The sequence below is a fragment of the Panthera tigris genome, chromosome C2 (genome assembly GCF_018350195.1).
Source record: "Panthera tigris isolate Pti1 chromosome C2, P.tigris_Pti1_mat1.1, whole genome shotgun sequence".
Lineage (NCBI taxonomy): Eukaryota > Metazoa > Chordata > Mammalia > Carnivora > Felidae > Panthera > Panthera tigris.
The window spans coordinates 102,065,024-102,091,844 of NC_056668.1; positions in this window are offsets into that span (position 1 = coordinate 102,065,024).

A 26,821-nucleotide genomic window follows, 5' to 3' on the forward strand; every position below is an offset into this window, starting at 1 on the left:
TATTTTTCCAGTTTTATTGAGGTATGATTGATAGTAAAAAAAAAAATTGTACATGCTTAGGTTGTACACTTTAAAAGAAATCATGTAGATATCTTTTTCCTATGGCTACTATACAAAAATTCACAAAGATTCTCACTCTGATTATAAGAAAATCTAAGTTTCCTCATCTGTTTTCTTGACTTGCCATAGGTTATGTTTAAAATATATATATATATATTATATAATATATAATATATATATTATATATGAGGATATATATATAATATATATATTATATATACATATATATACATGTATATGTATATGTACATATATATTATATATGAGGATTAAATAAATGTTTTTGTTTTTGTTTTTTAAGTATTGACTACTTGTTTGGAATGAAGCCAAGTATTCAGTTAATGTTAGCCATGATTATTAATGTTATGATTTACTATGAGTTAATGCATAAAGAAGGCTCAGAATGAACAAATATCTCATTTAAGATACAGCATACAGGCATTGGAGCTTAAATACTGTATTGATTTTTTTTTATTGTGGTATAAAAGTCACCACAAATTTAGTGGCTTGAAACAATACACCTGTGGTATTTCATAGTTTCTGTGGGTCAGAATTCCAGGTACATTTTATCTAAGTTCCTGCTCAGGGCTGCAAAAGGCCACAAATGACATATCAAAAGGCTCCATCCATTACCTGAGCTAAGGGTTCTCTCCAAACCTCCTGTTGTTGTTGAAAGAATTCACTTTGTTGTGCTGTAGAACTGAGGTGCCCACACGCTTGCCAGTAGTCAGCAGGTGCAGCTCGCAGCAACTAGAGGCACCTACAGTTTCTTCTCACAATTCCACCTTAGTATTAGGCATCTCTGAGGCTAATTGCCTGAGTTTCAATCCTTGTCCGGTAATGACTAGCTGTGAGACCATGGGCAAGTTACTTAATATCCCCATGATCCAATTTCCTATAAAATGGGGATATTAATAGTACCTTCATTCCAAAGCTGCTGTGATGATTAAATTAATTATTACATGTAAAGCACACAGAACACAGAGTCATTACAAGTGTTTACTATTATTATCATCCCAGTTCATTGTGATGATAATTTATTTATAATCAATAATTAGAACTAAGCCCAGTTCAAAAAAAGATAACTTTGAGTGGCACCTGCATGGCTCAGTCTGTTAAGCGTCCAACTTCAGCTCAGGTCATGATCTCACTGTTCACAAGTTTGAGCCTCGCATTAGACATTGTGCTGACAGCTCAGAGCCTGGAGTCTGCATTGCTTCTGCGTCTCCCTCTCTCTCTGCTCCTCCCTCACTTGCATCCTGTCTGTCTCTCTCTCAAAAAAAACTAATTAAAAAAAATAACTTTGGGAAAATGGCAAGTAGCTAAATCCTTCTCCAGAGAACATCTTTTTTTGTTTAATATATTGGATGAAATAGGTTTTTTTTTTCAGTAAGTTAAAACTTATTGAAGCAGCATTTGTGGTAAATTACCCATTTTTGGCTACCCTATATCTATTGTTACCCATATTTCTTGATTTTGTTGGGAGTGCCAATGTATCAAGCTCCAGGAATTGTGTAGACTGTTTTAAGACATTTACAGCCCTATTCCCTGCCTCTTCAGCACTCCTTGCTGCTGGGGTTCCCAATGGACTTGGTTCTAGGCAATGACTAAAGCAGAAGTCTGCCAAGAGATTTCTAGGAAACGTTTTGCTTTCCTGCTAAGAGACAACAGTTCTGGCACTGACTTTTCCCCTTATGCCTGAAGATGCAGCAGCCATATTGAGGACAAGAAGCAAAATACTGACTATTAGGATAACGGAATGGAGAGCCAGAAGCATGACTCCTTAAGCCAGTGTATTAAAGCCAGGAACCAAACAACCTCCTTCTAGTTTTCTTATTATAAGAAATAAACACCAAATTGTAAGACACTTTAAATAGCGGTTCTTGCTGCCTGTAAGTAGATCCAAACTAATACAATTTTTATAATCTATGACAGATTGAGTGAATGACTTGAAATTACAAAAACAAAACAAACAAAAAAAAACCCCAAGCCTGCTATCAAAAAAGAAAAAGTCAGTGAGAATCTTATATCACTGAGCTAGACCCAAAAGATACTTCAAAAGGACATTTTTATATGAATGAATTAGAAAACAGATGATCTAAAAAAAAGTTTGTCTTGCATTAAATTACTGTCTTCTCTGACTAGATTAAGTCTACTATTTGCTTTAACTTGGAACAGATACAGCCTTCAAATCAAATTCAGAATCCCTTACTTCATTAAATTCTCTGTGATGATGGCAATCTTGCATCTATAAGAATAAACCCACCTACCCTGCCCCCCGCCCCAAAATGGATGCTGAAAAGAACAGAGAAGTAAATATAAAGAAAACTACTCAGTTCTCTGGAACTTTATCTTATCATACGATGTTTTCCCTTTAACTGCCATAAACGATAAGACCCCACAACCCACCTCCAACCCCAACCTCACCTCCACTGCCACCAGCGTCTGTTAAGTACTATTGCTGTTTCAAATTATCTTATTTACCTCTCGCTTTTTTTTTTTTTTTTTTGGTTTACTGGTTTGTCTCCCCTCCTCACAACTGAAATATAAGCCCCATTTCAGCACATTTTCCTTATGAAAACTCAATCTAAAAACCTACAATTGTACCCCAGATATTGGAGACAGTAAATAAGTGATGGACGAATTAAGAAATTAAGAAACGTGAATGAATGATAGACAATTGTAGTCCTTACAATAGCAGGGTATCTAATGCATAACAGGCATCATATGAATGTAAAATAATATTAAGAAAACATTCTTGCTGTTGAATTATTGCAAACTCATTTGCAGTTCAATGCAGGTTTTCTCTAGAATCAGAATCATTTCTACAGAATCATTACAGTTTGTGTTATAAATATGCAGCCACCTTAGGAGAATCACAACAGCATTTCACTACTTCTAAACCCCAAATATAAAAAAAAAAAGAATCAATGAAATAGCTGCTCACTGTAGGATAAATACTTATGCTGAATTAGCAAAAATATCACTCTAATGAAAATAATACAAAGCGCCCTTAGCTTCTAATTCTGAACCGTCTTCAGAGATGTGCCCTCTGTTCCCAGATTCCAACTGTAGATGAAACATTCTAAAACAATGAAAAGAAAGGAAACCTCATATGACAGGTTTTTAATTAGGAGCCTTCTGATTTCTTTTACTAATCATTTTTCTACTACCAAAATACAAAAGTGTGATAAAAAATTTCAAACAAGAAAGGTGGCACAATGAAAAATCTCTTTCTCCCACTTTAGAATATGTTCCTACCTGATGGAGGTAATAGCCATTGACAGAATCTTAATGAATCTTCCTTTGATTTTTTTTTTCCAAGAGCACACACACTACCTATATACACATATAACTTCTTACACACATGGATGCAGACTGAACACTTTTCTGTTGTATGTCTTTTTGTGTTTACAACTTATTAACTTACTTAAACAGCATATTCTAGAACTCAAACTCATTCTACAGTGCTCTACTGTATGGCTGTACCCCTCTGGATGGTCATTCAGGATGTGTTCATGTTTTGCTATATCAACAAAGCTATCATGAACATGTGCACGCATATATCTGTGAAAATCACAGAATGCATGTCAGGGAAATTTTCATAAATACTGAAAAACTCCCACCACATTTTTTACACCAAAGTACATTTTGTCAACAATGCAGGAAAAAGCCTGCTTTCCTATAACCTCTCCAACACTGTATATGATTGAAAATTTTGTCTGATAATCTAAAATGTGGGAAATGCTATTTAATTGCTATCTTTTTTTTGAGAGAGAGAGACAGTGTGTGTGTATGCAAGTAAGGGAGAGAGTCAGAGGGAGACAGAGAGAGAGAGAGAATCCTAAGCAGGCTCCATGCCTGACACGGGGCTCCATCCCACAAACCTGGGATCATGACCTGAGCCGAAACCGAGTCTAACACTCAACTGACTGAGCCACCCATTTGCACCTTTTTTATTTCTTTACTTTTTTATTCTTTTTTTAATTGCTGTCTTAATTTGCGTTACTGACAATATGGAATAGCACAATATGAGGGACTTTCAGCTTCTTTTGATCTACTTATAAACCGTATTTATTCCTGCATATATTGCCAGCCCATGCACTTCCTTCTTATCTTCTTTTCTTCCTTTACAGGGATTTGGCATTTATATTATTGATTGGTAGAATTATTTTAACAAATTAGTTCTTGGTCATAATTAATACACATTATACTTCATTATCCTTTCTTATTATTTTTATTTAATGTTTTTGCCATAAAAAAGACTTTACATTTAAGGTAATAAAATTTGTCATCTTGTATCTTTTGACTCCCAGGTATTTATTCTATCTTAAATAATGTGGTGAAATAATATATTGAAATGTTGACTTTTTTATTCTCTGTTCTCACTGCCATGTTTAGGACCATATTCCTAGTCAGTCAGAGTCATCTACATAATGCAGATAAATATTGTGAATAGAAATACAAAAAGAAAGAAAGATAAATGTTCAGCCCCATTCTCTCCTCCCTGCAAAATGAGCTCTTCAGCATTAAAAGGGAAGGGCAAAGGAAAACTAGAGCTAGATCTTGTGTCACTGTAATAAATTGGAGAGGAAATGAAGGGAACTATAAATACCACCTGCTCCTAACATGGTTGTAAGGAGACACAGATCTATAGCCTTCACAAAATCTAACTCAAAATGGATCACAGACCTAAATGTAAAATGCCAATCTATACAACTCCAAAAAGATAAGACAGAAGAAAACCTAGATGACTATGGATATAGCAATGCCTTTTTAGAAACAACATCAAAGACATGATCCATGAAAGAAATAATTGATAAGCTAGACTTCATTAAAATTCAAAAAACTTCTGCCCTACAAAAGACAACACTGAGAGAATTAGAAGACAAGCCATAAACTGGGAGAAAATGTTTGCAAAAGACACATCTGGCAGAAGACTGTTATTAAAAGACATATAAAGAACTTTCAAAACTCAACAGTAAGAAATCAAACAACTCAATTATAAAAGAGTCCAAAGACCTTCACAGACACCTTACCAAAGATACACAGATGGCAAATAAGCATATGAACAGATGCTCCACATCATATCTCATCAGGGAAATGCAAATTAAAATGACAATGAGGTACCACTACACACTTATGAGAATGGCCAAAATTCAAAATACTGACAACACAAAATACTACCAAAGATGTGGAGCCACAGGAACTCTCATTCATTGCTGGTGGGAATGCAATATGGTACAGCCACTTTGAAAGACAGTTTGGCAGTCTCTTATAAAACTACACATACTCTTACCATATGATCCAGCAATTGTGCTTAACATTTACCCAAAGGAGGTGAAAATGTACATCCACATAAAAATGTTCACATGGATGTTTATAGCAACTTTATTCATAATTGTCAAATTTGGAAGCAACCAAGATGTCTCTCAGTAGGGGAATGGATAAATAAACTAGAGTACATCCAGACGATGCAGTATTTTCAGTGCTAAAAATAAATGAGTTATCAAGTCATGAAAAGACATGGAAGAAACTTAAATGCATATTGCTAAGTGGAAGAAGTCAAACTAAAAAGGCTGCATGCTAATGATTCTAATTATATGACAGTCTGGAAAAGGCAAAAGTATGGAAACTAGAGAAAAATCAGTGGTCACCAGGGTTTGGGGACAGAGGGCCTGGATAAGTAGGCAGAAGCACAAGAGGATTTTTAAGGCAGTGAAAAAACTCAATATGACATTAACATGGATATGAGTTATTATACATTTGTCCAAACCCATAAAATGTATGCTACCAATCATGAGCCATGATCTAAATTATGGACTTTGGGTGTTTACGATGTATCAGTACAGGCTCATCCTTGGTAACAGATATACCATTCTGGTGAGTGATGCTGACAATGGGGGAGGCTACGCTCATGGATTGAAAAATCTCTGTATCCTCCTCTCTATTTTGTTGTGAACTTAAAACTGCTCTAAAAAAATAAAGTCTTAAAAAAGAGCCAGAAGAGGAAGGTAAAAGGGAAAGCCAGGGAGATTGGGGCATGAGAAGCATTCAAGACTTTGAAGATGAAGGAGTCTACATACAAGGACTATCCAAGGACCAAGAGAAGCCTGCGATCAAAGCCAGCAAGGAAACAGGGACTTCAGTCCTACAGCTGCAAGCAACTTAATAAGCTGAATGAGTTTCAAAGTGGATTCAACCTTACAACCGCCAGATCAAAGCCAAGGCCAGCCAACAGTTTGATTTAGGTTTCATGAGACCCCAAACAGAAAATTCAGCCTTACCCTTCTAAACTTCTGACTGAGAAAATTATGAGATTAAAAAAAATAGGTTTTGATTTCATCCACCAGATTTGTGGTAATTTATCCAAGTAGTACAAAACCAATACACAATTCCTGGCAACTTCAAAATATACAGTATAAACATGTACAATATGCACATAAATGGTCCTTCTAATATACTGATCTAGCAGTTCCTCTACATTCCCTCTTTCAATTACCTTGGTCTCCAGTTCACCTTAGCCACTCACACTCATGGTCATATACTATAATTGCCATAATTGTCATTCCTAATATTTTTTTCCAGAAATTCAATTGAATAATGCCACTCTGTGACCTGCTAGCTTACCAACTTATTTTCTCTAATACCTTGACTATAACAATCATTCGATTTTACTCAGCCAGCAATCAATTGCTATTGCTACCCTTCTTTCTCTCCACTGCTTCTTCCTCATATATTTACTTTCCTTTCGGAAACTTTAGGTCCCTTGAGGAAGCATCATAATCACTCCTTGAAAAACATCTTCAACTCGATTTCTCCTTTTTTTGCGTCTTTGTAGTCACTTAAATAAGAACCATGGGTTAAATACAACTCTCCACCTGTATGTGGTTACACCTCTGCATCAGAGCATGTTCAGAGAAAAATACCACAGCGACACTGCTTTTAGGCCCTCATCACTTGCCCCAAGTGGGCCTTCAATTTTATGTGTAAACCCACCACACTCCTTATTCCAACCACCTCACTCTCAAATTCCCTTTGACCAATGGTCTTCTTGTTTGTTTTTCTTTTTAAATACTAAATGGTTTTTAACAACTACAATGTCCTAGTCAACTATTTTTAAGCAGCATTTAAAATTTTTCAATACGTTTCAAAATGTTTTTATCTTGTTAATAGGAAAGTAAAATATTAAGTAATTTGTAAGCTAAACGAAGCATGCTTTTACTTGGAATAAATACGTGACATATAGGATATGATAATAAATATTAAAAACTGAATAAAGCACAAAACACTGAAAGATATCACGTAAAATTTTGCCTGTGGATTTTATCAAATGTATCCGCTCTCCCAAAATTTGAGTATTACAAAACACTACTATTATATATAAACATTCAGTGCTGCGAAACTATCTAGTTTTGTTTGTTCCGAATTCAGAGGATACTGCCATGGGCCAAAATATTCCCGTTTCTAATCATGCTGAACTTCATATCTTTTCTCATCAATCAATGATCTATCTTCTAGTCTCACTCCACTTTATCATCTAGGTAAGTAGTAATTCCATCCATATAGTTTTTCAAATCAAAATCCTTAGAGTCACCCTTGCCTTTTTTTTCTTACTCCACATTAAATTCATCAGCGTGCCCAACTGATACTACCTTCAAAATATATCCAGAATTAGACTATGTGTCACTCACTCTGCTGCTACAATTCTTATTCAAGATACCCTTTCTTGCCCGGACTTTCTCAGGTGTTCAACATGGTCTACTTATCTTTTTCCCTGTCCACCCTCATTTATTCTTAACATAGCAGCCGGAGTGAAATCATTAAAATGTCAATCAAACCATTTCACTTCTTTGTTCGAGGACCTCCAATGACTTCCCATCTCACTGAGAGTACAAGCATTTTCTATTTATGACTTAATAGGCCCATATACCCTACAACCCCTGCCTCCCCCCTACGGATTCTCACTGCATCTCCCAATCTTTCCGTCATCATTTTACTCCAAGCTCAAAGTCATATTTGCTGCTTCACAATCTTGCCTTGGGGCTTGAGACTTTGCATTTGCCTTTTTTCCTGTTTATACTGCCCTTTCTACCAGATACCCACAAGGCTTCAAACGTCATCTATTTCAGATCTTATCCAAATAACACTGCATGACATAACTGTATTAAATATGGTAACTGTATAGGAAAAACACACTCCTGCATTCTCTCCTTTACTTACACACTCACAATATTTCACTGTTGACAATTCTGGTCACCAAATATGTGTAGGTTTTTGTACACCAACCAATTCTCTGTGACACCAGCTGGGGGTCCCACAGTTTAACTCGTTTCTAACAAAGCCCCATCGGACTGCCCCTCTTCTACTTCAGACGCCATTCGCAAATCACAGGTTGTCACCTGTACTTCTGACTGGCTATAAATTGGGATTTCCATGACCCCACTCTTGGGTTTAATAATTTGTTAGAATGGCTCACAGACTCAGGAAAACTTACTTACCTTTACCAGCTCATTATAAAAGCAGATAATAAAGGACACAGATGAACATACAGATGGAAGAGATGGGGGAAGGGGTACAGAGCTTCCATATCCTCACCAGGTGCCCCACCCTCCTGGTACTTCAGCAACCCTGAAGCTCTCCAAATTCTGTACTTTGGCGGTTTTTATGGAGGCTTAATTACATGAGTATGCTTGATCATTAACTCCAATTTCCAACCCCTCTCCTCTTCCTGGAGGATGAGGGAGTGAGGTGGAAAGTTCCAAGCTCCCAATCATGGCTTAATCTTTCTGGTGACCAGCCAGTCCAGGAGCTATTCAAGAGTTGCTTCATTAAAACAAAATATGGTCCAAAAAAAAAAACAAAATATGGTCCTATCACCTAGGAAACTCCAAGGGATTCAGAAGCCCTGTGTCAGGAGCTGGGTCAGAGACCAAATATTAGAACAAAAGATGCTCCTAGTGATCTTATCACTTAGGAAACTACAAGGGTTTTAGGAGCTCTATGCCAGGAGCCAAGAAGAGAGACCAACATATATTTGTACTACTTTTTCACAGCAACGCATTTCAACATTTGGTAAAACTAGTTCCACTAATCCTTCTCCTTTTATATAATTATACATGTTTAATTTTGCATAGAGCTTTAGAACTCTATTGTTACCCTCACAGGTATCACAGTGAGTCTCAAGATTAATTGATAAGTTAAATATATGCTGCTCTCCAATAAAAGAATAGAGCTTTTATTTTGATGAGTTCAAATTCTTTTACTGTCCTTCAGTAAAGTTTTACCACTACATTCATATAGGCTTGGTTGAGGCCTTATTCAGTTTATTTCTAGGTATTTTACTTTTGTGGTTGCTGTTGTAAACAGGCTTATTTCTCCTGTTGTATAATCTGGCTAATAATAGTTTATACCTAGAAAACCTTTTTTTGTTTTCTTAGTTTAATAGCCACAACTTTATGAGTCATGTTCCCCCTTCATGGCAAATTTTAGAGCTTCAAGATATAGAATTATCTAATCTGATATTAATAGTATTGGTTTCATATAAAGCTTAAAATAGCTCATTTTTTTCCTCTAACTTCATTGACTAGTACTTCAGGAACAGTGTAGAAATTCTTCTAGCTAATTTGACTATAGTGACTCTTCTGTTTCACAACTAACTTAACTGTGACTTTTGTCACAGTGTAATTATGGTAAGGATATATGTATGTGCATGCACGTGCATAAGGATATATATATATATATATATATATACACATATATATATATATGTGTATATATATATATATATATATATATATATATACACACATACATATATAATTTCTATTTGGTTAAGAGACCAATCATTGCTATTAGACATGGATATAAAATTGTATGAAGAGACTTTTCAACATCTATGGCAGGAAGACACTTTTTTCTGTTTAAGTTATTAATTTGCTGAGTAACAAAAAGTTCTTAATATGAATCAATCCCTACGTTTATGGAACGAGCTTAAGTGAAGTAAACTATGTATGGCTTGTCTATATTTTAGATCCAGTAATGGTCTTAATACGTCATTTTGGACTCAATGATTTAATTTCATTCTGCTCTTGCTTTTAATGACATATAGGCTTTTATTAAATATTTTATTAAATTATTTCTATCTTTTTGCTTTTTGCATCTTTTTTTTCTTACAGAGTATTTATAATCTGTAGTATATCTAAAGGCTAACTTCATAATTTTCAGTAAATTATATAATGTTTTTCTAGGTTGAACAAATAGTTAATGAACTATTTCCTGCACGAATGTTGATTGAAAGCCCCTGATGAAGATGCCTCTTAATAAGGTAGAAACATGACATAGTCCCCTGTTTCAGGCAGCCTCCTCCTCAGGTCATATAGCATTTACTCAGTAGACTCAAGAGTAGAGATTCTATGGTCAAAGACACGGAGACTATGCAGCAGCTCGGTGACATGAACTCTTCTGATCAATAGGACGCACTGCAAACATTGTTGTGAGTCTATTTTGCCAGTGACCAGAACATACCATGGGCCACCATATTTTAGCCACCAACCAGCTATTTTGGTGGCTTATAGATTTCATTTGATCCCTTTCAATACAAAAGGGTAATTCCTTACCCTCATTGGAATATAGGCTAATTCAAGATTTGGACTTGCTGCTCTTACTCATTATGCATCTGTATACATCATCTCTCTATTTAGCAAATGCTACGGTATCCCACGTTGTATTACTTCTTCTTTTTTTTTTTTGACCATCTCTTTACACATAAATAGGAAAGTTTATAGGCTGATGGAAATTAGTTACATTGTCAACTACTGCATGTGATATATACTCTGAACCCATAACCTATGTAGGTACTATTTTCCTCATAAATTGAACACCTGAGTTCATGAATCAAGACTTCATCAGATCTCATTACTTAAATGTAATGATTCTTTCATTACAAATAAATTCTCTCCCAATGATTCCAGACCCTGCAGATTTAGTGGTTGTAGTGTACAACAGAACACATAAGAAGGGACTAACCCATGCATGCGTGACATACAACTGATGACAATTTTTCTTTCCTTTTTTCTTCTCAGTACTATATATGGGGAATGTTAAGTAGTTAAATTTGCAAATAAACACGTGGGTTGAAAAATAATAATGGGACAAATGAGGCAGAAGATAAGTGGACATCAACGAGTGATTCTTAACTTGGAGATGTCCACAGAAAAATTTCACAATTTGAATTGGCTCCCATTAGGAATGGTTTCAGCATATTTTGCATTCATCATGTATAAAGAAAAGTGCCATTATGTTAGATGGGAGATTTTCTCTTTTTCAAAGTAAAAGAGTTAAGCAAACTTTTATATGTGTGTGTACTTCTTTTTGTTGAATACAGAAAGAGAAAAATTCATTTTTATTTTCAATTTTTATTAAAAATATTTTTCTTTAATTTTTATTACTATATTTTTTACTTTTGTGTAAATTTTTTCAAATTCTATTTTACTTCCATCATTTTATTTTAGTCTACTTCAGTGTATTCACCTTTTCAAATTTTCAAATGATTTTTCTTTTTTTCTCTTTTTTCTTTTCTTTTTCTTGAATGCAGAAAGAGAAAAGTTTCATTTTTACCTTCAGTTTCTATTAAAATATTTTTCTTTAATTTTTACTATATTTTTTGCTTTTATGTAAATTTTTTTCAAATTCTATTTTACTTTCGTCATTTTATTTTAGTCTACTACAGTCTATTCACTTTTTCAAATTTTATATGTGTGTGTGTGTATATATATATGTGTGTGTGTACACACACACACACATTTTTAGAACTTATTAATGTATACGGGCAAGACAAAGGGTTTAAATGTGTATATATGTGTGTACACACACATATTTTTAGAACTTATTAATGTATACAGGCAAGACAAAGGGTTTAAATGCAATAGAAATATGCTATGTGCTTATTCAGCATACAAACAACCTTCCTAACTTCTGAAACTCCATCTCTGTATGGTTGATGGTAGGCAGAAAGTCAAGAAGGCAGATGATTTCTCTACCCACTCCAGGTTTCCAGAATATGGAGACAGGAACTGCCATTCATGACTCACCTTGAGGAAGTGATGGACAGCCAGATGTTAATAATCATTGTGGAAGTAAAGAAGTCAGCAGTTCAGCAATGATAGTTTGTTCCTGTAATGGAAATAAGAGGCAATGAGTGCCCTGTAATGGGGGCACTAACAGTAGTATCCTATCCAGTTGTTTCCTGGCTGCAAAGACTGTTCTGGCTCATGCTTGTTATCTACACAGGGTCCCCCAACATTTGCACAGATCTCTTAAGCTATCTTCTATGTTTCCAACCAATTATGCTACTTGTGACCAAGAATGTTGACTAATAAAATAGGTACAAAGTGTTGTGGATGTTACATTTATTACAGCTCCCAACTAAGAGAGAAGAGCGGAAGGAGAGGGAGAGAAGGATAGAGGGATAGAAAGATGGAGAGAGACAAAAAAAAAAAAAAAGAGGAGGAGGAGGAAGAGGAAGAAGAAGGAAAAATACATGCGTTCACCTCTAAATCCAAAGAAATAATTCTTGGATTATTCTAAGAATAATCTACACAGCATTTAAGAAGCAGCGGCATTTCACCAGCGGGTTTTAAGAGCAATGAAGAGTGATACAGTGTAGGTAAAGTAAAAGTAAACAATACTTATACATTCCTTAAAAATAATAAAATGATAGAATTGAAAATAAATAATGACTTATCAAACAAACCTGAATGGGTTAAGCTTCTCTATTAAAATGCAGTCATTCATTCACTGGGTCAAAACGTAGACAGTATTGAAGATTTTTTTTTTTTTTAATTTTTTTTAACGTTTATTTATTTTTGAGACAGAGAGAGACAGAGCGTGAACAGGGGAGGGGCAGAGAGAGAAGGAGACACAGAATCTGAAACAGGCTCCAGGCTCTGAGCTGTCAGCACAGAGCCCGACGCGGGGCTCAAACTCACAGACCGTGAGATCATGACCTGAGCTGAAGTCAGACGCTTAACCGACCGAGCCACCCAGGCGCCCCGACAGTATTGAAGATTATAAGAACACCAGGGAAGCAAAAAATTCAAAGAGTTTAAATATGTATACCACCTTCACAGACTGCATTCTTAAATTCACAGCCAATAAAACTAGAAGTAAAATATTCTTAAAGGGAAAACATTACCAAAACAAAGGGTTGGACCTTTGAAAGATGAATAAAATGGATAACTTCCAAACAGACTGATGAAGGATAAAGGAAAGAGTGCAAATGTACATCAAAAATAAGAAAATGTAAAAATGTTATGAGCAAATTCAAAGTACAAATCAGAAAAAAATTGAAATACTCAGGGAAATGGCTTATTTTCTAACAAAATATAATGTACTGAAATGATGTCTTTAAGGTAAAAGCAAATCTTTAACAGAGGCATAACCACATATGCTATTGGAGAAGAAATGTCAGTGAGGCTCTTATGCAATTGTGCCTATGGTGGAGGAAAGCGGGCTGGCCAGAGCCCTGCCTCACCTGCCACGACATCAATACCAAGGACCATTCAGGTATCACTTTTGACCACACAGCTCATGAGAATGCCATATGTCACTACTGCCGGGGATGATGAACAATCCCTGAGCAATTCTGAGCAGTAAAGCTTCCCATTCAGTGTGCATGCTCCATCTCTCCCAGGTGATAAGAACAGCATGTGAGATGGAAAGAAAAGAGCTGCAGTGTGCAAAGTGTGGGCACAGATGCTGTGGAGACATGACAAAAGCCTGAGCAGGGGAATATGACAACAGACAGGGATGTAGAGTCAGGGACAAACAGGAAAAATATTTGAAGGATAGAATTGATAGCACCAGGTGACAGATTAGAAGGTGTAATTATGAAACACAGAGGCTTCTAGAATTCTTTCCAGTTCTAGGTCATGTGCAGCTGGGGGGGGGGGATGCAAGACAAGGAGAATTGGAGAATTGGAGAATTGGAGGAGGAGGAGGAGAGGAGGAGAATTACAGCAGGCTGAGGGAGGGGTGTAAGAAATGAACAAAGTAGCAAAACCCACCTCTCTCGTGTTCCATTGCTAAAAATTAAAGGGTGTCTTTCTGAGCCATTATGTGGCATAGTGAGTGCTTGCTATGGTGAACCAGCCAGCACAGACACACAAATGCAAAGTGAAGAATGGGGATGAAAAATATTACAAAGCAAAATAGTTCAAAAATTCCAGTTTGTGCTATGAAAAGTAGCAGCTTATATTCATTAGCATTAAGTCTATCTAAAAATTACAGAAAGCCAAAAATGAACACTGGCTTAAACAATATAGAAATTCATTTACTTGGTATATAACTAGAGCAATCTTGTCCTAGTTTTGCAATTCCATGATTGTCCAGGTCCATGGCTTTTTCTGGCTTGTCCCATTAACCTCAACAGCTTCTATTTCATGGTCCAAACTATCCCATATCTAGTCAATATGTCTATTTCCTGATTTCAAGAAATAGGAACAGGAAGGCATGTCTCTTCTTTAGGTATACTTTTTAAACATTACCCACACCATTTCCCTTAAATATGCTATATTCCTTGGATACTTGATCTTGTTTAACTAAAAGGAAGCCTGGGTAATCTAGTTTTAATTTTCAGTGGCCATAATGCCCAACCAAAATTGTAAGGTGCTATTTCTACATAAGAAATAAAGATGAAGGGAGCCTGGATGGATCAGTCAGTTGAGCGTCCGACTTTGGCTAAGGTCATGATCTCACAGTTCGTGAGTTCGAGCCCCGCCTCGGGATCTGTGCTGACAGCTCAGAGCCTGGAGCCTGTCTTCAGATTCTGTGTCTCCCTCTCTCTCTGTCCCTCCCCTGCTCGCACTGTCTGTCTGTCTGTCTTTCTCTCTCTCTCTAAAATAAGTAAAACATTAAAAAAAGAAATAAAGATGAGATTTTGGTGGACAACCATATAGCTAATTGACAATAAATTTTCACATTTTAATATATGGGTAAATAATGTTATGCCTTTTTAGCGAGATAGACACTGTTCAGTAATACTATCTTTGCATGGAAATGTTTAGATCTTGATTTCTTGAGTTGGCCAATTCACTTTATTCCTGTAACACCTATTACTGGTTTTCACCTTTATGACTCCCTGTTTTATAGACACTGCCACAGAAGCTATGCTTTTAGATTTTTCTTGGCATCTTTTTAGTTTTTATCTATTAATAATAGATGTATCAAAGCCTTTTATGGCCTGTTGTGCTGTACTGCAAATTTGAGCAAAGGAGTTGAATGACAATCACACAGCTTCTAAGAGCATAGGCAGAAATCTGTAACTAAAGACATGGCAAGTGAAGTAAAGCAGGACTTTGAAGGCCAAGGGCACAAAACCAAAAAATGGAAAAGAATAAATCAAGTGGGAGAAGAGAAAAATAAAACTTTTCTCTTGGGGTGCCTGGGTGGCTTAGTTAAGTGTCGAACTCTTGATTTCGGCCCAGGTCATGATCTCAGGGTTGTGAGATCAAGCCCCGCATCAGGCCCTGTGTTGGGCATGGAGTCTGCTTAAGTTTCTCTCTCTCCCTCTTCCTCTATCCCTCCCTCACTCATTGATGCACACTTTCTCCATCTCTCTCGCTCGCTCTCAAAAAAAAAAAGTTTTTTCTCAATGAAGAAAATCATGAGAAATAATATACTGAAGAAGTTAGAAAATATGAGAACAATCCTCAACACCCAAATGACATCATTAAAGTAGAGTTTTAACAGTACCAAATACTTTCTAATCAAAATAATATTAGTAGTATTATGTACTATACAAAACATAAGTCTAAAAATTCCTGTGGAGGTAATGGGGCTATGTCTAAAAATGTACTGGCTAAATATTCTGCCAATCACTCAGGTTAATTTATTTGTTTTTTATCCAGAAAACATAGTCAAAAATAGTCCCAAGAGATTGATCACATACAAAAATTCAGATCCAACAATTGATACCTACCAAGAACTTGGGGGTGAAGTAATGCAGAAAGACACTAAGATTAGCTCTCTTAGTCTTGGTTCCCCACAACTTTCTTGCTTGTAAATATATTTTTATACTAAGTTCATGAAATTTAAAAAGAACACTGCTCAATGAATCCTGGCTTCTTGCGGAACTAAGGAATGATTCATTACCGTTTACATTTATTTTAGAGGTAGTGATATCAATTTAATTAGATAGCCACATGTAAAAATGAGTGATGCATAATGCAAGCCGTGTTTACTTCTAGAAAAACATAATACATCCAAATACTCTTTTCAACATCTAAAAGTTGCAATTCAGGAAGAAGTCTCCTGCAGAGACACAATAATAATTCCTTCTTTTGAAAAGAAAATTATAAATAAGACTAGAAATAACACTTAATTAAAAGCAGAGCTTTTCTGCAATAAAATTTCCAAGAAGAAGAAAACATATAATTTGGACATATATTCTAAAAAACAGCTGCAGAAACAGGATTCAACAATGAAGTGTCTTGACTGGAGAACAGCTACATTAAAAAAAAAAAAAACTAAAATGAAATAAGATGGTGACAGGGGAAAGAAAATGAGAGGGGAGGGCAGTCAACAGATTCTGCCTTCTACTTTGCAGAGCACATAGTATCTCAATTCGGTGTCTCCACATTTGCTTCATATAACTCTGTCATTCTTTAATACTGATGACAATTGCTTTGACCTTTGAAAAGTCTTGTATTTGTACATTGACTCTGTGAGACATGTTTACAGAACTGCAGATGCCAATATTTCCAACATCATGAACTAAGCAAATTTAAAAGTAATATTTTATAAATACTCTATTTCCTAGCCCTCCTCCCCCCGCCACAGAAACACAGAAAGTCAGAGTTGCATGTATATACTACAAGATGATAAAGGGCAGATAAACTTTATTCTATAGAAGTGTACATAATAAAATTCAAAAATGACCCCTTTTTAAAAATCCAGGTTAAGATGAAGATAGAAAGTTTATTTTGTGTTGAAATATGCCATAAGAAATTTTAAAAATTAATATTTATCATCCTATTTTAAGTGTGAATTTAAAAAAAAAAAGATGATCTATTTTTCAATAGGCATATTAAGTATTCACTTTGTTGAAGGACCTCGGGCTCTAAAACTATCTACGTCTTTAAAAACATCTTAATTTTGTTCTGGTCTAAGTCCTAAGATTTGATTCATATTAATAAAACTAATTTTTTCTGCACAAAACCTAGTTGTAAGTGATAGATAACAAACTTACATTTGTGCGGGTAAAAAAGAATCACTGTTCAGCAGTTTAAACAAATAAGCCATAAAGGGCTTGTATTCACATTTTGATTAATTACTGGCAAAGATAACTTGCTAATGTTTTCTCAAGTCACATAATTACTGCCTGATGTGGATGATGTTTGTGTTGTAATGCAGATTACTCATGAACCTTGATATTCATGGGTTTAACATTTGTAATTTCAGCAATTCCCAAGGGATTCAGTGATCCATAGCCTATAGCAATTTAAAATTTTGCTGAAGTACTTATTTATATGTGCTAATTGTGAGCAGAAATGGCACTGGAACTAGGAAAGTCCTGGGTAAAAGTCATAAGTGAGGACCAATCAAATCTTCTCAGAATCACTCAACTACATCTTTTGTTTAACCTTATTTAAGTGTTCTAACCTTAATAGACCAACTTGGCAATGATTTTTATATTACTTTTGTTTTTTTTCATTTTTTAAAAATTTATTTTAGAGAGGGAGAGGATAGAAGGACAGAGGGAAAGAGAGAATCTCAAGCAGGTTCCATACTCGATGCAGAGTCCGACGCAGGGCTTGATCCTACAACCCTGGGATCATGAGCTGAGCAGAAATCGAGAGTCAGATGCTGAACCAATTGAGTCACCCAGGCGCCCCTGTAATATTCCTTTACTCAACCAATTGATCTATGCAGCTGTACAGTCTACGTTAAAGTTTGGTTTATCCTTTTTTGATTTATGACTTAAGTAAACAGTTCCACTTGTATGATCAGCAAATGTATATTTTACATTAATATCAATGTAATATTAATTACATTAATAAGCATAGTATCTATATAATGCAATGTTAATGTTCCAATATCAAGCCATGCCTCATTTAACAAATATTATAGATGGAAGATTCCAAATTGTGCGGCCCTGAAAAATTAAAGCTAAAAACTAAATTCACATTTACTTGCATAATTTTACATAAAACTACACCTGTGAATTAAGTAGTAGAAGATAATTCTTGTGTGAATTAAATGATAAGACATTGCATTCAACTAGAAAAATAGTTGTTGAAGCCAGCTATGACAGTTTGCATACCCAGGAGACTAAGAGGCCTTTGAATTCAATAAAATGCAATAATGCTGGAATCACACTGCCTGGGATTGAACCCTGGCTCTCCACTATGGAACTCAGGCAAGTTACTTAACCTCTCTGTGCCTGTTTCTTATAGACAGTAACAGTAATGTCATCATTTGTTTCTATTGTGAGGATTAAGTCAGATGTCTAGCAGAGTACTGGGCACATAGTAAGAGCTCAGTGAATTTTAGTTTCACCACTGCTAACTCTCTGGGGAGTTAACTCACTAGGGAGTCTAATTTGTGAGAAGGAGTTGTTCGGATGCTAGCAGACTTAATGAATTTCCCAGGTTCTATACCTCAGCAGAGTACGGTAGTTTTTTCCTCATTTATTATATAATCTCATTCAATCAACTCACAAGCATTCATTTACTTTTTGTATTATGAGGCAAATAAGAAAACTATGTTTCAGAGACAGTGCTAGCCAGAGTAAGAGAAATTAGAAATAGAAGTAGACATTAGAGAGACAGGGAGATTGAAACAGGGAGAGACAGTGATAGATGATAGATTATGAGATAGGTAGACTGGCAGGTAGGTAGATAGATTAGATGATAGAGAGAGAGAGAGAGAGAGAGAGAGAGAGAGAGAGATAGGTAGACAGATGAATATAGATAAATCGACAGATTAAGATAGATGAAACATAGATGATACAGTTTGTACTAACATTCGAGTTAAGAGGTGACTGCAAATTTTGTGAGCAAAGAGCCCTGAAGAATAGGTTAATTTAATGAAAATAGTATTGATAAAATTTGCCCCCAAACTTAAATCCTTTAGGTGGAAGCTTTTCCTGCATAGGCAGGAAAGTAAAACATACAATTTACAATCCTAATTCAGTTTCTAATTTGTACAAAGTTGCAATATGATATTAATTGCCTAATTATATTGGCTCTGGACTTAGAAATTTAAATAGCTATGATTCAATAAACTATGCTTTCGACTAAGTAAGTGAAATTCAGTGTGGAAAATCTTTCTCCATGTTTCTCCCTCCTTTCCTCTCTCCTTTAATTTATTTATTACTTTTTTTTAGGTTTATTTATTTATTTTGAGAGAGAGAGAGAGAGAGAGAGAGAGAGAGAGAGAGAGAGAGAGAGAGAGAAACCCAAGCAGGCTCCCCACCGCCATCATGGAACCCAACACAGGGCTCAATCTCATGAATTGTGAGATCATGACCTGAACCAAAATCAAGAGTCAGATGCACAACTGAGCCACCCAGGCACCCCTATTTATTTATTACTTCTGTGTACAACTTCCATTTAATAGTAGCCTACCAGCATCTGAAAAACAGTTTAAACTAATATTTACACTGCTTCAACTATTCCTAGGACTTTGACTTTTTGAAAAGATTATAAATAGTGTTATTTTTAACTTCAAAAATGGAGTTGAAGATCAATGTTCCCTAGGAATCAAAATGTTAATATAAAATATAGTCTTGAATGACTTATAGTAACTTTGTGTATAAGATAAAAACAAAAACAAAATCTTAACTCCTTCAGAACCTGAAAGATAATAAGGTTTTAAAATATCTAGGTATGTGTTTCCTTTCCTAACACTAACAGCCCCATTTCCTCCCTTTATAATTCCCTTTTAAATTGAGGATAGCCTGAATGTTAAAATAAAATCATAAAATAAAATACTTCAAAGTCTGTTCCTAGAACACTCGTTCACAGTTCTGCAATAGCACTTATTACATTTCATAGTTTATCTATGTGCCTTTGTCTCCCTCATTATCATTCTATCGAGTCCTAAAAGACATTGACCATAACTTAGTAATGTTTGTGACTCCCATGCTTAACCTCCCATTTCCTACATTATAGGCGTTCAAAATATTTTTAACAAACAAAGAGAAATATTAAGGAATATGAGTAGACTTCACTAGTCTCTGGTCATAAAGATACCAACAGTATAAAATAAGTATAGAATTCAGTTGAGAAACATTCAGAAAACAGGATGCTCTTACTGACAAGACTAAATATTTAATATTGGAACTAATCTATACAAAATGGTTATGGAGAATGGTTAGCTTAGTTTCAAGTAATGAAGATAAGGGACAAATGTACAACCTGGGCTTATGGTTTCAATGCATATGAAAATGTCAGCCCCATAGAACATACTTTTCCTAGGACACCTAGCACGTCAGGAAAAACTATTATTTGGCTATTCATTCACATATTTGATAATTTTTTAATTGAGTGCTAACTGGAGTGTCAAATACATAGTGTCCAAAATTTGTCCAAATGGATTTTACAGCCAGTTTGAAGCAGGACAAGAATGTCTGCAAAGAAATAGGGTCAAAGGGGCTAAATATGCACACAAGATGCAATGTGCATGTAATGGAAAGAATCATCAATCTTACCTGGGTATGAATAAAGGCATTAGAAAATATGGTAATATTAGAAAATATGGTGGCAATTTCTGGATTACAAACTCCAGAATATTTTGAATGTAGAGAGCATCTGTTCTTTTAGAGTGACTAAGTTTCAAGCATGAATGATCAAAACGAAAGTGAGTTTTGCCCACCAATTAGACGAAGTATTGCTAGAATCTGAAAGCAAAACAAGGAACCTCGTACCAAAATCCTGGGTCTCTGGATCAAAATCTGAATATCATTTTGTTCTTCTTGGACCTGTGAATATTTTTCCTATTTCCTAACCAAATTAACTCTAAGAACACTACCAGTAGGACACCTGGATGGCTGAGTTGGTTGAGTGTCCGACTCTTGATTTCAGCTCAGGTCTTGATCCCAGGGTCATGGGATTGAGTCCTGTGTCAGGCTCTTCATTGAGCATGGAGCCTGCTTAAGATTCTCCCTCTCCGTGTCTCTCTCTCTCTCTCTCTCTCTCTCTCTCTCTCTCTCTCTCTCTCTCTCTCTCTCCTTGTGCCCCTCTCCCCTATTCATACTCTTATAGTAAAAATTAAAATTAAAAAAAAAATACCACCATTTGTGAAATCTTAGAAACTGAACTAAGATGTGTAGTGATGAATTTTCTAGATTAGTTCATTTTGCTAAATACTCATTAGTGGTGTACTAGAGCCCTTTGATTGTTAAAATTGCAGGAACTTATGAGCATTTTATAAGCTAAATAAACAAAGCTATAAATACTCAAAATCTTCCTAACACTCCATCTTTCTGTTGTTTATGCTCTTGAGCTGATTTCCACCACTGTATGCGTAGGGTGGAAATACTACGTAAATGTGTGCTGCTTCACATCTTTTCCCAACTCTACATTCAGGGACATTGGTAAAAATTGGCCATGATGGGAGTCTTAACACCATAAAGACTACAAAGCAGGACTTGATTTATTGTTTTATTGATGGTCTAGACTGAAAAAAGTGATGGAAAAAATCTTAAGAGCACAGATTAAACTTAATAAAAAGGCATGTTTAGATTCATATTGTGAATAGCACAAAAATTCAAGCAAATAGCCTTGCAGTGTCCTATTATCTGATTCAGAAAAGCAGTTGCTCACATTATTGAAGAACTAATGAGGTTCCAAACATATTTTCATTAACTCACTTTTGTCTTGTCGATGTAGTAAAAATATCAACCAATATTTATGTTAAAACTTTGCTCATTTTCCATTTACAACCGTAGTTTAGCTACACAGACTAGAGTTCAGCAAAAATCAATGCAAGCATTCTGAAAGAATCAACGGGTGATATGGAATTTACAACAAAGAATGGTTTATTATTTATAAATTGCAAAATACAGGTTCTTCTATCTCTAAAATTTGTAACCATATTTATACATATACACACATTCTGTCTACATTAAGTTATCAAAATTCATGAAAGAATAAATGTAAGCCTAAAAATGTATGTATGTCGATTCTGTAGAGTTGGCTGAAGTGGATAAAACTGTTTATAATTAAATTAGTTCTATAAATCTTACCCAAATTTCCAGTTCCAATCTTTATCCTGTCCTCCTCTTAGTTGTTCACTTTTTTTTACTTTTTTGTAGAACTTACAATTGTTAGTGACTTGTATAATTTTTGGCCTAATGTATGTCTTCTTACACCCACACATAGAAGCTTTTGCAGTAGGTTGTGTCCATCTTGTTCCCTACTGAATTCACAGTGTCTATCACAGTACCTGAAATTGGTCATGGTGGGAGTATTTACACCATGATTCACGGAAAATCCACATTAAACATTTACGTTACAGACAAATGGGCGAATGAAGAAAAGAATGAATACTCCTGGAAGACATTATTTTATTGTTATTTGAGCCATGGGCACTGATGAGAACATTAGAAATGCAGTTTGAATTTGTCAATAATGTGCTGTAGAAGAGTAAGTCACGTTTTTAGCTGATAACTCTTTCACAGCATTTGAACACTCAAAACTCCACGATAAAGTTTTCTCCCTCCTTCCACTCTCTACCCCTTCGTGAAATATAACCTGAATGGGGCGGACGCTCAAGAGACTGACAGAGGCAGGGAAACACTTGGAATGTAAAAGATTTGAAACACCGAAATTTCATTCTCTTCTGCCTAAACTTCCTCTTATAAAACTTCCTCATATATAAAACAATAGCTTCATTATGAGAGGGGAAAAAAAGGGGGGTTACAGCTCTTTCAGGTTTGAGAACAATTAAAATGTTGCTTAGAGCTGTCTCCCTGACAACTTTATGTCATGGATTTGAGGAAGTTCTGGCTTAAACAGAAGCTCAGAAACCAATGACTTTTTTTTTCTTTCTAGAGCATTCAATCAATCAATAATGGAGAGTACTGAACTTAACAATTCTCTTTCAATGAGGATAAAAATCCTAAACCACTTATGCTCTTACAAATTTTAAGACATTGAAGAAATGTTTTAAACACTTTAACATATGCACTTAAACTAGGAGAAATAAAGGAGAAATGCATAATAAAAATATATGAGGACTAGGTTGTGAAATACTGAAATGATAATATGTTTACTTATAGACAAATATAACAGGTAGGTATAATTGAGTTTCTATGTTTTTTTAAAAAACTCCCAAACATATACCAATTAAATGCTCAGTGCATTAACTTTATACTTTGTTTGCCTTGGATTTAAAAAGTAGCAACAGTCTGTATAAGAAATCTTAAGATAGATGAATAAAAACCAATTGTGTAAAATTAAAGTAATATGGCTTTTGATAGCAGATTTTAGAAGGGACACTGGGCATTTTATGAGACATTTTTATGCTAGTATAGCAGTTTATTATATGAAGAACAAGAGATCACATGTTTTTTAAAGAAAATTTTAAATAAAAATTGCCAACCACAGTCATAGATATTAGAAGGGAAAATCACAATGTCATGAAGCATTCTTCTACAAATCAAGATTTGTTAATCTTAATTAAATCTTAATTTGTTAATCAAGGTAATAGAGTCCTTAAAACTATAAAGTAGAAGTCATTTAATTTATTAAATCTTTATGTACTTATTATATCTGAAGGTTTTTATTTTCAGACCCAACACTGTAGGCCCACGACACTCCAATTTCTGAATTAATAGAGTTAAAAATAATAAGTGAATTCACAACTTACTCTGTGATAGCCATGAGAGGGGAATGTTTCTGAACAGGGAAAAAAAAACAACCTACTGGAAAAAATGATAAAAGGAGAGTTCATCAGTGAACAATTTTCTGAGGAAAGGTAGAGTTTCCTTATGCACAGGTCCCATACATCTTTGTAGGCCTAACTCACTACTCCATTAAAAGCAAAAAAGCAAAAAGTAAAATTTCCTTATTATGTCTCTATAATTATATGCCTGTGAGTTCTAGAGGTACTTTTTTTCTTTTCTAAAGTTCCTCAGCAAAATGGAATGATTATTACTCTAAGCTTTTTTTTCCCTTAAAGCCAAATATGGCCTCAAAAGTTTTATAAACACAGCACTCCAAAGAGCTACAACTAAAATGATAACTGTCACCTACTTGTGGTCTGTGGCTTACAGAATTTTCAGTTAGCAAAATAGCACTAACATTTTAGGCCAGAGAAGTGGAATGGGATATATAGTAGACAAAGAAAGCAGGAATTCATTGGGTGGCAGAATAGTATCTCCTATGAACTTCTACAGACTCAGTGAATTGACCTAGGGCCCTAGACCAAGTCTGTTCTAGAAGTGACCATTTATCACTGGATGATCTGAACATAAATCTCTTCATAGATATGAAAATGAGGGCATGTTACTAGGACTAAGATATGCATACAACTTAGGGCATGACTCCAGGATAAGATGTTATAGATGGGAAGATTGGTGACCCATGAATGAAGCCTTCTAGGTGGATTAGTATGTCCCAACCCACAGGTGAAGAATTTCCTTTTGCTTTGTCAACTGAGAAACCTTGGATTTGCAGTTCCACAGTTTGAAACAGCTATTGAATTTAAGGGTATTAGAATTAATGAGGTTATAAGCGGTCAACACATGGTCTTTGAGAAATAAAAAGATGTTTATAACTGAGAAAGTAATGGACTGTGGTCGAACTGGCTAGACCACCCAATTCATCTCATTAAGTAGCACACACTGGAATTCGGTCAGGAAGTCTAACTGAAAAGAGAAAATGATGTGTTCCTCCCTTAAGCTACTAATATTACCTGCAATACTATTTTTTCATGGTTATCAACATTTTAAGGTGGGTGGTTTAAGTTTTAAAAGTGAATCAATAGTCTGTTTCTTAGTTTTGCCAAATTAGGTTTATTTTATACACATACGTCAGTAAAGTGTTCAATGAGCTGAGGTAAACAGAGCGGTTGATTGTTTCACCATGTTGTGGTGATACATAGGTGTTTAGGGATAGATGGTGATTCTATGAAAAGCTGACTTGGCTAAAATGGAAAATAGCATTAATAAAATACAGAAGCAAATGTGGTCAACAGCCCACTATAGCATTATTTTTCACACATCTTTTCACTACTTAGCTCAGTTAAATTCATGATCCATAAAGCACAGAGCAATAAAATCCATTTCTTGTTCTTGTGTTGAATTAAAATATTACTAATCATGCTTGAAACACCACTGTTTCTGTAAGGACACTGTAAATCTAGTTCAAAGACTAAATAACTATGGGTATTTTTCCGTTTTAGCAAATAATCAATGGATGCAATATTTTTAATCTTCTTTTAAAATTCTTCAAAATAATAAAAAGGGGATTTTGTCATCAATACCACCACTCTGATCAAATGCCAAATTAAAATCTCCACAAAAGTCAAGTCATTCATGCAATACTTCTCAGTACCTATTTATTTTCTGGGGATATGGTGATCCACAGATGGAACATGGGAAAATGCTAATTTTGGATTGGTGTTAGCATGTTAATATTTTTCTCTACTACTTTACATGAAAGTAATTGTCCTTTACAATAAGTTATTGATATGTACTAAAAGGCACTTTAATGAATTATACTGAGCCACTATAGAGTTTATTTTTCTTAATTCACCTCCTTCCATACATATTAAATAATTGTGGGGATCATAAAAATGAATTGGTAAACATTTACATAATTGTTTACCATAGAGTATTAGGACTTCATTTTTTAAGTTAAACTTTCTCAGATAGCTATATCTTATCTTAAAAACCTATCACTAGAGGTGCCTGTGTAGCTCAGTCAGTTGAGCAACCAACTCTTGATTTCGGCTCACGTCAGGATTTCACAGTTCCTGGGTCGGAGCCTGCATCGGTTCGAGCTCTGCACCGACAGTGCAGAACTTGCTTGGAATTCTCGCTCCCTTTCTCTGTTGCTCTCTGCCCTTTCCCAGCTTGTGCTCTCTCTCTCTCCCCTTCTCTCTCAAAAAAAATAAATAAATAAAACCTATCACTAGAGCATAATCAAAAATTATGAATTTAGTAAAGTGTTAGGAGATACTCCTAAATTCATTTAACACCTACTATAAAATTTTGAAAATTTATTTGGGGTAAATTTGTTTGGGGGCTTTAAATGGAAATATGAGTGAAAAGTTAATTTCTTGCTAGTGTAATGCAACTTCTCCAAAAAATTAAAAATTAAAATTTAAACAAATAATTATTAATATTATTCTACAATTGATATTTGGTGTGGCTATTTATATGCAATAGACTATTCTCGATGACATTTAGAGTATAAGACAACTAGAAACAAGTTGCTGAACAACTCATCACATTGACCTCTGGAGGGCAGAGGTCAATGGAATGTGGAGGTCACAGATTGGCCCTTAAACTTCTCAAACCACAATTCACAAAGGTGAAGGCAATTTCTCTTTTAGTCCCTTTGTGGGTAAAGGTAAAGAACATCATTTCTAACTCCACACTTCTTTTCAGAAATGTAAATAGTAGTAATAATAATGCAATTTGACATTACTGAACACCCACTATTTACTAGATGCTGTTCAAATGTTTTTTGACTCACTTACTCCAAACTGTGAAGCAGGTGACAATATGATACTTATTTTACAAAAGGAA